At 36.4% G+C, this 12,124-nt stretch overlaps 1 protein-coding gene across 11 annotated transcripts in view; it reads left to right on the forward strand.

Moving 5' to 3' along the window:
* CLOCK (clock circadian regulator) overlaps positions 1 to 12,124 on the forward strand; it is a 144,313-nt gene that overhangs the window by 43,703 nt on the left and 88,486 nt on the right. For 8 of the 11 annotated variants that reach the window (XM_029235758.1, XM_029235757.1, XM_029235759.1 and 5 more), the window contains one exon: positions 6,961 to 7,047. The exons of 1 other annotated variant lie outside the window; for it this stretch is intronic. The gene's annotated coding sequence lies outside the window, so the exon portion shown is untranslated. Of the gene's footprint in view, positions 1 to 6,140; positions 6,345 to 6,960; positions 7,048 to 12,124 lie in introns of all 11 variants that reach the window. 2 more of the 11 variants (XM_029235753.1, XM_029235752.1) reach the window with 1 other exon arrangement.

The raw sequence follows: 12,124 nt of genomic DNA on the forward strand, positions 1-12,124 counted from the left end.
AGTCATCAAAACAGTATGGTACTGGCACAAAAATAGAAATATAGATCAATGGAACAGGATAGAAAGCCCAGAAATAAACCCATGCACCTCTGGTCAATTAATCTCTGACAGAGAAGGCAAGACTATACAATAGAGGCAAGACAGTCTCTTCAATAAATGGTGCTGGGAAAACTGGACAGCTGCATGTAAAAAAAATGAAATTAGAACATTCTCTAATACCATACACAAAAATAAACTCAAAATGGATTAAAGACCTAAATGTGAGACTGGACACTATAAAACTCTTAGAGGAAAACATAGGCAGAACACTCTCTGACATAAATCACAGCAATATCTTTTTCAGTCCATCTCCCAGAGTAATGGAAATAAAAACAAACAAATGGGACCTAATTAAACTCAAAAGCTTTTGCACCATGAAGAAAACCATAAACAAAACAAAAAGATAACCCACAGAATGGGAGAAAATATTTGCAAATGGTGTGACTCACAAGGGATTAGTTTCCAAAGTTTACAAACAGGTTTTGCAGCTCAATATCAAAAAAAAACAATGCAGTCAAAAAATGGGCAGAAGACCTAAATAGACATTTCTCCATAGAAGACATACAGATGGCCAGGAGGCACATGAAAAGATGTTCAGCATTGTTAATTATTAGAGAAATGCACATCCAAACTACAATGAGATATCATCTCACACCAGTCAAAATGGCTATCATCAAAAAATTCACAAACAGAAAATGCTGGAGACTGTGTGGAGAGAAGGGAGCCCTCCTACACTGTTGGTGGGAATGTAAATTGGTGCAGCCGCTATTTAGGACAGTATGGCAGTTCCTTAAGAAACTAAAAATAGAGCTACCATATGATCATGGAATCCCACTCCTGGGCATAATACTTGGAGGAAAACATGGTCTGAAAGGATACATGTACCCCAGTGTTCATTGCAACGCTGTTTACAATAGCCAAGACATGGAAGCAACCTAAGTGTCCATCAACAGACAAATGGATAAAGAAGAAGTGATACATATATATAATGGAATATTACTCAGCCATTAAAAAGAATGAAATAATGATATTTGCAGCAACATGGATGGACCTAGAGATGGTTGTACTGAGTGAAGTAAGTCAGAGAAAGAGAAATATTGTGTGATATTGTTTATATGTGGAATCTAAAAAAAAATTATACAAATGAACTTATTTGCAAAATAGGAACAGACTCACAGACTTAGAGAATGAAGTTATGGTTACCAGAGGGGAAGTGGCGGGGGAGGGATAGTTGGGGAATTTGGAATTGACATGTACACACTGCTATATTTAAAATGGATAACCAACAAGGACCTATTGTGTAGCACAAGGAACTCTGCTCAATATTCTGTAACAACCTAATTGGGAAAAAAATTTGAAAAAGAATAGATGCATATATATGTATAACTGAGTCACTTTGTTGTATACCTGAAACTAATACAACATTGTTAATCAACTATACTCCAATATAAAATAAAAAGTTAAAAAAAAAAGAAAATGGTGTCATTGAGGAAAGCAAGAAATTCATTTTAGGAATTCACACTTTGGGGGACAGACCTTGATGGATTGCTTCTGTCTCTTCTTTGGCCCCAGTCAGATAAATTCTCTCCCTTCTTCATCTCCTCTGCATTCACCCCAAAGAGGCCATGTTTCTCATGGCTCTGCCTAGCTCGTTAGTAGCTCAGTAACGTACTACCTTGGGTTTGCTTTGTCTCCTTATATGTCTTTCTTCCCTTTCACTTATTCACATCCAGGCATTGAACCCTCCCTTTCCAAAGTGTCAGTTTGTCCCTATGCCTCAGGCTACCTTTTTGAGGTGAAATAGTGGCTTCCAGACTTCTTTGACCACAGCCTATAGTAAGAAATATGTTTTATGTTGTGACCCAGTACCCACACACTCAATAAACACATACCTGAAACAACAGTTTCAGGAAATAACCTAACCATTACTAGGTGTCCTGTACTTTGACTTTTTTTTCTATTTCGTTTCATTTAAAAAAATGCTTGTTATACCCCCTGTATTGCTGGACCAAAGTGTAGGAACGTTTATAATTTTGTTAATATATTGATATATTGTCCTCCATAAGTCAGCACCTATTTCTACTCCCACCAGCAGTGCATGAGAGTAATGCCAAAACTGATACTATAAATGCTTTGAAAATTCTGCCTTTTAGAGTATGTGACTCATCAATGTCCTCAAACTTGTTCCATTCCTGTCTTGCCTGGGGATAGAGTATCTTGTGCATTAACTCAGCTCCTTTTTCAGTAGTAGTGGGAGAGCGAAAAAGAAGACTGTGGGTTAGTTGAACACTTTAGGATTCCATCCTGATTTATTTATAATGTTTTGATTGTATCTCTTTGGATAGCTTTTTTGTGGTTGTTCTAGGTACTTTATGTATAGGTAACTTATTATAGTCTACAGGTTAACTCCCTTTACCCACCCCCTCCATTTCTAATTTTCTCTCTATATATTGAGAACCGTATCACACAGTGTTAATAATTTCTGCTTAAATCATCAAAAATAATATAGAAGACTTAGGAGAAGGAAAAGCCTATTGTATTTACCCATATTCTTCCTCTTTCCAGTTTTTCTCTCCTGATTTTCCAATATTCCTTCTTTTATCATTTCCTTTCTGTTAGAAGAACTTCCTATAGTCATTCCTTTTTTTAAGGCAGGTCTACTGATGACACACTCTCTTAGTTTTCTGTCATTTGTGGATATTTTAATCTCCCTCTCTTTCCTGAAGGATATTTTGTCTGGATATAGAATTCTGGGTTGGCAGTTCCTTTCTTTCAATACTTGAAGAATGCTTCTGGGCATCAAAAATATGAATAGATATTGAAATTCAGAATGTTTATTATGACCATAATGGTCTAAGTGTTAACAGAAAAACTTTTTTTGGAATTATAATTACTACGAGTATACCATAAATGTATTATTGATTTTATTATTAAACAATTACTAGATGTAAATGTATCTTTTCAGAGGGGACTTTTCTTTTCATGGAATTTATGTATCCATAGATGAATATTATGTATATGTTAGAATGAGACTGGTTTCAGTGGAAATTAATAGTAAAAAGAAAAGATGTTGGGTCACTAATAAGTGTGAAGTTTACAAAACACTTATGCTTTTGTTAAGTATATCATTTATAGTAGGATTTACAGTATATTCCTGCTAAACTAATCTATATGTAATATGTCCATATAGGAATGAAAAACAAGCAGAGAAATGCATGGAATGTGACAGTGTAAAGACTTGTCCCAGTTTTTTAAAAAATATGGATTTACTGTGTGCAGTATTCTTTTCATAAAAGTTAATAAAAATGTTTCTCCATAAGTGTTCAAGAAAATATAAAACACTAACTTAACTTTGATATGTGTTACGTTTACTTGAAGATATGATGTTAACTGAAGTAAGGGATCTTTTCAACTGTTTGAAATCATATAAAATATCTTCACATCACAGACACAAGACACAGGTGATTGATGGAATGTACTAATTTCTTTCTCATTTCTCTGAGAATGGTGAAAGTACAGATGTTGAATTCTAATTTAAGATGCTTCCCAGATCTTGAGTTCTAAATAATTCCATACAAATTATGTAAGGAGTCTGGCCACAAGCTTGTAACCTGGATGAACTAAGTTCTAGCTGTCTTCAATATTTATCATCACTGTTTTCGTTGGATTCTCTCAGATGAGCTTCTTAATCAGAAGGTTGTTTTTATTCTCACATCCTGAAGTTTTAACAGTGCATTGGGGCCAGGCCAGAATATCTGCTTTTTAATGTCATGTATTGTTCTTAACAGAGGTGTATGGGACAGGGAAAAATAAGACCACCTTGGATATATGGTACTTCCATTAGAGGATACTCCCTTGATATCAATATTTAAAATTATTCCTTTGGTGTTCTGGATGTTTCTACAGGGAAATGCATTGTAGTGAATTTTAGATGTTTAAGAGATACATCTTTCTCTTGTGAACTGGAAGAAGGAAGATACAAAATACACTGTAGGAAAGGAGAAAGCAGTATGATGCTCTGACCTTGATATTAGTTCTAGTAGCTGGTTGGTAATTATAGACATGAAGGATTTGGAAATTGATTCCCTAAAACCATCTGGTCCCTAATGTGAAAACTGCTGGATTAAGGTGTAATCTTTCTTCACTAGGTTATAGCCTTGAATCCTCTACTGTGTAATATTCATCTGCTTTTTATCGTTATAACTGTTTTGAGTCCCTTAAGGACCTTCATCATTGTGGGCTGATTACCGGTACTTTGCTGTGCTCTCTTTTCTCTTTTTCATTCTTCACGAGTGTGTTCCTCAGTGGAACAGATTTTTTTTTTTTTTAATTAAGTTATACTTGACATACAACATTAGTTTCAGGTATACAACATGGTGATGAGATATTTTTATATGTTATGAAATAATCAGAACAAGTCCACTCACCTTCTGTCACTATACAAAGTTGTTACTGTATTACTGACTGTATTCCCATTACTTCCCCTTGACTTAGTTTATAGCTGGAAGTTTTATACCACTTAATCCCCTTCACCTGTTTCATCCATCATCCTCTTCTCCCAGCAGTTTGTGCTCTCTGAGTCTGTTTCTGTTTTGTTTCGTTTGTTTATTTTTCTTGTTTTTTGGATTCCACATATGAGTGAAATAATTCAGTATTGGTATTATTATTTTTTTTTAACATCTTAATTGGAGTATAATTGCTCCACAATGGTGCGTTAGTTTCTGCCCCATAACAAAGTGAATCAGCTATACGTGTACATATATCCCCACGTCTCCTCCCTCCTGCGTCTCCCTCCCACCCTCCCCATCCCACCCCTCTAGGTGGTCACAAAGCACCGAGCTGATCCCCCTGTGCCATGTGGCTGCTTCCCACTAGCTATCTATTTTACATTTGGTAGTGTATATATGTCCATGCCACTCTCTCACTTCATCCCAGCTTACCCTTCCCCCTTCCCGTGTCCTCAAGTCCGTTCTCTACGTCTGCGTCTTTATTCTTGTCCTGCCCCTAGGTTCTTCAGAACCATTTTTTTTCTTTTTGTCTGACTTATTTCACTTAGCATGATATCCTCAAGGTCCATCCACATTGTTGTAAATGGCAGGATTTAATTCTTTTTTATGGTAGAGTATGATTTGTGTGTGTGTGTGTGTGTTGTGCATACGCCACATCTTTGTTATCTGTTTATCTGTTGAAGGACACTTAGGTTGCTTCTGTATCTTGGGTATTGTAAATAATGCTGCAGTGAACATAGGGATACATACATCTTTTCAAATTAGTGTTTTTGTGTTCTTTGGATAAATACCCAGAAGTGGAATTGCTGGATCATATTGTAGTTCTATTTTCAGTTTTTGGAGGACCCTCTATACTGTTTTCCATAATGGCTGCACCAATTTACATTCCCACCAAGAGTGCATGAGGGTTCCCTTTTTTAGTGGAGCAGTTTTTTATTCTTTCTCTTCCTCCTTCTTTAACATGTATATATATTTTTTATTCACAATCCACTCCCCTCAGGTTTTAATTTTCCTCTATGCATCAGATTTTGTCTGTATGGTTGTTGATTTTTCATTCATTCAAAAAACTTAGGATATGTTACAAAAACATAATTGCCAGTTGTATTTCAATGACTGAAACTCCATGACGGCAGGAATTTGGTGTGTTTTTCCCCTAATCATTGGATATGTAGAACCTATCATAGTAAGTGAATGAATGGGCATGAAACAAAATTTCCAGCTCTTTCTCTAACAGAGAAATAACCAAATTAATGTTGTAAAGTCTTTTGTTTTTGTTAATTAATCTTTAAAATAGTACTTTTCTGATTTAATGGTAATTAAAATGCTTTTAATATTGTGGTAAGTATCATTAACATTTCTGATAATTTTAATTGTTAATAAAAATTAATGACCATGATTGGGCTATTTCATAAAACCATACTGGAAATAAAGGCTTATAAAAGCACCTACCTCATGGGGTTGTTGTGAGGATTGAATTAGTTAATACGTGTAAAGCACTTAGAACTGGACTTCATCCATAGTAAAATGCTTGGCAACTATTAATTTGTAACTTAGAATGGTGCTGAAACTGACTTCTTCCCCATCATTTTGCAGGAGGGCCCCTGATGGTCAGTTGATCAATTCATCCATTCATAGGGAGGCTGGCAGTTTTCCCTCAGGCCTTTGCAAAAGCCCCCTGAAAGGATCATCCTCCACAGGACTTTGACTCACCTTCCTTCCCAGGAGTCAACCTCTAAGACCCTTGAGGCTAGGGGACTGGGAAGAGCTTCAGAATGGCTAATATATTGCAGTCAAGTGGTGAGAGTTTAAAATGGTCTCTGCCTGTTAGCCCTGTGTGACTGAGTGATGCAGGGCAAGTTGCTTCACTTCTTACTTTCCTCCCTTGCCCATCTCATCTCAGAGAATGACCTTCTCATCCCTTTTCTTACTCTGAGCAGCCATACTAGATTTCTTTTACTTGCACACAAACGCCATATCCTCTCCTACATCTGGCCCTTTGAACATGCCATTCCCTTCTAATGAAACTTGTTCTTTCTCTCCCCTCCCCTCTTGCTTTATTTGGTCAGACCCTACTCATGCTTGCATTAATTGCCTCTTTTTTAGGAAACCTTTCCTAACTAGTTCCCACTAGCCTGGTTTGTATCTCTGCCATGCTTTCCCTTCACATCATCATGATTCTTAAAGCCTTTCATCCCATTTGGAGTTGCCCTACAGACTGAGCTCCCGGAGGAATTGATGGAATCTGACATGTTCATTGCTGCATCCCCTATTCCTGGCACATAGGAAGCCCCAATTAATGCTGTATATGTGGATGGGAAAAAATACTGGCGGTATTGTTACTTAGAATTTGGTTAACATTATTTCCACAGCTGCCCTTGTTTTACAGATTTTGTTTTTTGTTTTTCCTGTAAAGCTGCTGAAACTTAGAAGCTGATTTTGTCACAGTGTAAGATGCCTTTGGAAAATTCTGCATTCCTCTTAGATGAATCTTTACAACTTGGTGAGTTTCACTAGATATATTCAATCTTCATTTTGAGCTCAGAAGTATGCCTTCTCTTTTTTTCTTTTCTTTTTTTCTTTTTTCTGTTTTCCCTTTCCTTTTCCTCCCCTCCCCTCCCCTCCCCCCTTCCCTTCCCCTCCCCTTTCCTTTCCTTGTTCCCTCCCTCCCTCCCTCCCTCCCTTCTTTCCTTCCTTCCTTCCTTTTCTGTCTTAATTATTGGGTACAGTGAGGTTTACAGTCTCCTGGCAAGGCACATAGGACAGAGTATTATAAAAATATTTAGGACATGATCGGCTACCTTCTTTGATAGTTTTTATTTATCTTTAGATTTTTTATTCTTCAGAGGAATGAAACATTATTTATTGGTAAGGTAATTGACATCCAGATGTATTTTCTTTCAGCAATTCTTGAAATTTTTCAAAGTTACTACCTGAAAGTAAGAATTATAACTTGTCTTTTTTTGAGAGAAAGGTGATTTGCAAATGACTGAAAAGTAGAATAAGAATTATTTCCTGTCAGGTTTTAGGTTTAGAGATAAAGAAGCAGTTGACTGAGGTACAGAAGGGCCAGTCACCTACTGCATGTCTGCCTTACAAGCAAGTCTCTCCATCAGGGGTCTGCACACCACCAAATCCAGCTTGCTGCCTGTTTTTGTATGACCTGTGAACTAATAATAGTGTTTACATTTTTAAATGGTTGGGGGAAAAAAAATCCTGGAAGCAGAATACTATTTTATGATATGTGAAAATTATATGAAATTCAGGTTTTAGTGTCTGTGAATAAAGCTTTATTGGAATACAGCCACTCTTATTTTTTACATATTGTGTATGGCTGTTTTCAAGCTATAGTGGCAGAGTTAGGTAGTTGCATCAGAGATGTTAGGGCCCAGAAAGCCAAAAATATTTACTTTGTGACCCTTTACAGAATAAGTTAGCTGACCCCTTCTCTACCTGGGTAGAGAAGTATCTATAGATTGAGTGCAAAGTAAGAGATGAGTGGGGGAAAATTAGAGGGAGGTAAGAGTTGATACCAACTCTCAGTGACTGACTTACACTTTTTTCGTGTCCTGGAAAGCATAATCCATATTCTCATTAGACTGACCTGTGTTACTGTTTTAAAATAGAAAATAAGAAGTTGATTCTCCTATTACTTTTCTTCTAAAAGGAATGGACATTTGTAGAAAGAAAATTAGTATAGTACTCTGTTTTTTACCAGGTTTTAGTGTTACCATAATAACTTAAGCAGACTATCCTCTAAATCATGAAGGATTAAAAGGAGCAGGTATCAAGCACACTAAAATAGTAGCTCATAATGCTTTGCTTAGCGATGCCCTCACAGGAAACAGCAGTGATAAAAATTAAGCCATAAATGAAAGTTCAACTAAGTTATGTTATTTAGGGTTGGTAAATTTCATGCCAGCCACTGTGGTCATACGATTAACCCAAATTAATAGAAAATCGGTGTAAAATGTGTTAAAGAATAATAAAAAATAAAGTTAAGTTCTAGCTAAGCCTTAGAAAGCTATAGCTATTTAAAAATGAACTGCAAAAGTGACTTTAACAGTTACTGATCACATGACAGCTAAGACCCCAAATGGGACTAGATAGCCCACTATGCTTAGCCCTACATGCAAATAATTATCATAACAAAATTATTCGCCGGAGTACTACTAGCAGTAGCTTAAAACTCAAGGGACTTGATGGTGCTTCATTCCCCTCTAGAGGAGTGTGTTCTCTCTATAATCGATAAACCTCACCAACATTTGCTAATTCAGTCTGTATACCGCCATCTTCAGCAAACCCTGGAAAGGAATAACAGTAAGCATAATTATTATACATAAAAACATTAGGTCAAGGTGTAACTTACGGGATGGGAAAAAATGGGCTACATTTTCTATTTCAAGAACATATTTCTTATTATACAAAAGTTTTGATGAAGGTAAAAACCAAAGGAGAATTTAGTAGTAAATTAAGAACAGAGTGCTTAGTTGAGTCAGGCCGTGAAGCATGCACACTCGGCCCATCACCCTTCTCAGGTATTAATAACTCTTATAACTTTTTAGCAAGTACCAAACATATGAGAGGAGATAAAGTCATAACAAGGGAAGCATACTGGAAAGTGTGCTTGGATAAATCAAAGTATAGCTTAAACAAAAGCACCTAGTTTACACTCAGGAGATTTCAAAGTGTATGGATACTTTGAACTAAATCTAGCCCAAGCCTCCCACAAATTCAACTATTATAAGCAGATTGAATAAATCATTCACCCAATATTTAAAGTATAGGAGATAGAAATTAAAAGCTTTTTGGCACTATAGAGAAAGTATTGTAAGGGCATGAGGCAAGAAGCATTACAAGTAATAAAAAGTAAAGCTTCCCCCTTTTACCTTTTGTATAATGATTTAACTGAAATTTTTAACAAAGAGAACTTAAGTTAAATACCCCAAAGCCAGACGAGCTACTTAAGTACAGTTTATTAGAACAAGCTCATCTGTGTGGCAAACTTGTGAGAAGATTTATAAGTAGAGGTATAACGAGCCTGTTGATAGCTGGTTGTCCAGGAAAAGGATCTTAGTTCAACTTTAAAAACTATTCAAAAAATCATAAATTTTAATGTATTTTTAAATACTAATCTAAAAAGTTGCAGCTTTTTAGAAACAGGATACAACCTTATCTAGAGAGTAAAAATAACACCATAGTTGGCTTAAAAGCAGCCATCAGTTAAGGAAGCGTTCAAGTTCAACAACACATTTACCTTAATACCACCAATAAGTAAATCAACTCCTAGTTTAATACTGGACTAATCAATTAATAGAAGCAATAATGTTAATATGAGTAACAAGAAATATTTGTCCTTGCATAAGCTTATATAAGTAATAGATATCACTGGTAGTTAACAACAAATAAACCTAAGTCAATGTTAGATTATTTATTAAAATTACTGTTAACCTGACACAGGTATGCACCTAAGGAAAGATTAAAAAGAGTAAAAGGAAATCGGCAAATACAAATCTTGCCTGTTTACAAAAAACATCACCTCTAGCGTAACTACTATTACAGGCACTGCTTGCCCAGTGACATCTGTCACATGGCCACGGTATCCTGACCATGCAAAGGTAGTATAATCATTTGTTCTCTGAATAAGGACTTGTATGAATGGCCACATGAGGGTTTTACTGTCTTTTACTTTTAATCAGTGAAATTGACAAAATAAGATAAGAAGACCCTATGGAGCTTTAATAACCGCCCGCCCCCCCCCAAAAAGGAACTAAACCATCAAGGGATAACAAAACTTTTATATGGGTTAACAGTTTTGATTGGGGTGACCTCGGAGAACAAAAAAGCCTCTGAATGATTAAAACTTAGACCGACTAGTCAAAATATCTTCACTTATTGATCCAAAAAATTGATCAACGGAGCAAGTTATGCTAGGGATAATAGCACAATCCTATTCTGGAGTTCATGTCGACAGTAGGGTTTAGGACCTCGATGTTGGATCAGGACATCCCAATGGTGTAACCGCTATTAAAGTTAAGTTTGTTCAACAATTAAAGTCCTATGTGATATGAGTTCACACCAGAGTAACCCAGGTCAGTTTCTATCTATTACATATTTATCCCAGTACAAAAAGACAAGAGAAATAAGGTCTACTTTACAAAAGCGCCTTAAAACTAATTAATGATATAATCTTAATTCATTAAAACACCCTGCCTGAGAACAGGGTTTGTTAGGGTGGCAGAGCCCAGTAATTATGTAAAACTTAAACATTTATTAGCTGTTCAACTCCTCTCCCTAACAAAATGTTTACAATTAACATTCTAACACTTATTGTCCCAATTCTTCTAGCTGTGGCATTCCTCACACTAATGAACGAAAAGTATTAGGTTATATACAACTTCAAAAAGGACCAAACTTCGTTGGACCATATGGCCTGTTACAGCCTATCGCCGACGAAGTTAAATTACTTATTAAAGAACCACTGCGACCAGCCACATCTTCTGTTTCCACATTTATTATCACATCCATTCTAAAAGTACCTAATAGTATATACCTTTTGTACAGTTTCTGGTTTTTTCTGTGTATGGAGATTACCTGTTATTTTTTTAAGTGAAAGTACTAGTACATTACTTGGAAACTAGTCGGTGACTGACTCAATGGAACAAAGCTAGTACGTACATTGGGGATGACGGTACATGTCCTTTTGGAGTCAATGAGTAGATTGGAGGATACTCTTAAGGAGCTCTTCTGCAGTCTGACAGAGGCAAGCTAAGTTCTCTGTTAGGAGATTAAAGATCACGATTTCAGGATCTACCATTTTTGTTCCTCTAGAACATTTCATAGTTTTGTCTTTGGACACATTTTTCACGCTGCATCATAGTTGCTTCCTTTTCAAAATAGGAAAACATAATACTTTTCCTATCTGAAAGCAGGAATCTTAGGTTTACTAAATTATAAGTTTCTTAAGGGTAGGTACCATGACTGTTTTTTTTTTGTTGTTTTTTTTTTTTTGCTGTATGTGGGCCTCTCACTGCTGTGGCCTCTCCCATTGCGGAGCACAGGCGCCGGACGCGCAGGCTCATCGGCCACGGCTCATGGGCCTAGCCGCTCCGCGGCATGTGGAATCTTCCCAGACCGGGGCACGAACCCGTGTCCCCTGCATCGGCAGGTGGACTCTCAACCACTGCGCCACCAGGGAAGCCCTAAGTTGATTATATATTGTAATTTTTTGACATCTTGAGGGACAGGATTTCGAAACCACTAATCCACGAATTACCAATATCAAAGAAACCTAGAAACCTCCTCATTATAAAGCTTTAAAATGTATATATACTAAAGCCACTCTTGGATAGGAAGATTTTTGTATTCTCATCTTAGTCTTCTGAAACTTTTCCTAACTCTTCCATTGAATCTCTTTTTTTAATGAAACTTCCCTATATAGTTTGCTTAAGAACCCAAGTTTTAAAATCTTATCTTGCAGAGTACCTTGTAAGCATAAGACAGTTTAAAAGGTATTTAGCTGAAGGAAAACTTTCAGATTAAAGGCGTCTAGGGAGATAAAATAGCTAATCCAATACATG

Source organism: Monodon monoceros, unplaced genomic scaffold (genome assembly GCF_005190385.1).
Source record: "Monodon monoceros isolate NGI ecotype Baffin Bay Population unplaced genomic scaffold, NGI_Narwhal_1 Super_Scaffold_20, whole genome shotgun sequence".
NCBI lineage: Eukaryota > Metazoa > Chordata > Mammalia > Artiodactyla > Monodontidae > Monodon > Monodon monoceros.